Source organism: Fukomys damarensis, unplaced genomic scaffold (assembly GCF_012274545.1).
Source record: "Fukomys damarensis isolate Sample0158 unplaced genomic scaffold, DMR_v1.0_HiC HiC_scaffold_39358, whole genome shotgun sequence".
Classification (NCBI taxonomy): Eukaryota; Metazoa; Chordata; class Mammalia; order Rodentia; family Bathyergidae; genus Fukomys; species Fukomys damarensis.
Window position 1 is genome coordinate 1 of NW_022940270.1, and position 679 is coordinate 679.

Genomic DNA, 679 nt, shown 5'->3' on the forward strand with positions numbered 1-679 from the left:
TGATAGATCTTGGCATCTCTCATTAGTTTTTCTACTGGATATTCTGAATTAAATCCATAGCCTACAAATATCTGCACGGCATCAGAAGCTAATTGATTTGCGGTATCTCCAGCAAATTCCTTTGCAATAAAGGCATAAAAGGTATTCAGGTGACCAGCATCAACTTCCCAAACTTCTCTCTGGTAACTTAATCTAGCTAGTCCAACTTTCATTGCCATTTCTGCCAGCAAAAATGATACTCCTTGGTGTTCTACAAGTAGCTTTCCAGTAGCCCTTTTCCTTTCCAGGACATCCTTGGTAGCTTCACCCAAAGCTCTTTGTGCTAATCCAACTGTACCAGCTGCTACTGTAGGTCTAGTTCTATCAAAAGCTCCCGTTGCAATTTTGAAACTAGCTCCTTCACCAATTAAAACATTTTCTTTAGGCACTTTCACATCTTCAAAGACAGTTCCCTTTGTATCTGAACATTGCTGGCCCATGTTTAATTCCTTTTTTCCAACCTGCACTCCTGGGCTATCCGCTGCCATGACAAATCCAGTAAACGCTTTCCTTGAGAAGCTTTTGGATCTGGATCAGAATGCGCCAATAAAAAGTACCAATTAGCTTTTGCTCCACTGGTTATCCACATCTTCTGACCATTAATAATGTACATCTCCTTTTCTTTCTGCTTCCGTCTTTA

The 679-nt window shown here is 40.5% G+C and overlaps 1 pseudogene; it reads right to left on the bottom strand.

Annotated features, from left to right (window-relative positions):
• Positions 1-5: 5 nt before the first annotated feature.
• LOC104870223 lies at positions 6-643 on the bottom strand (annotated as a pseudogene).
• Positions 644-679: the final 36 nt, after the last annotated feature.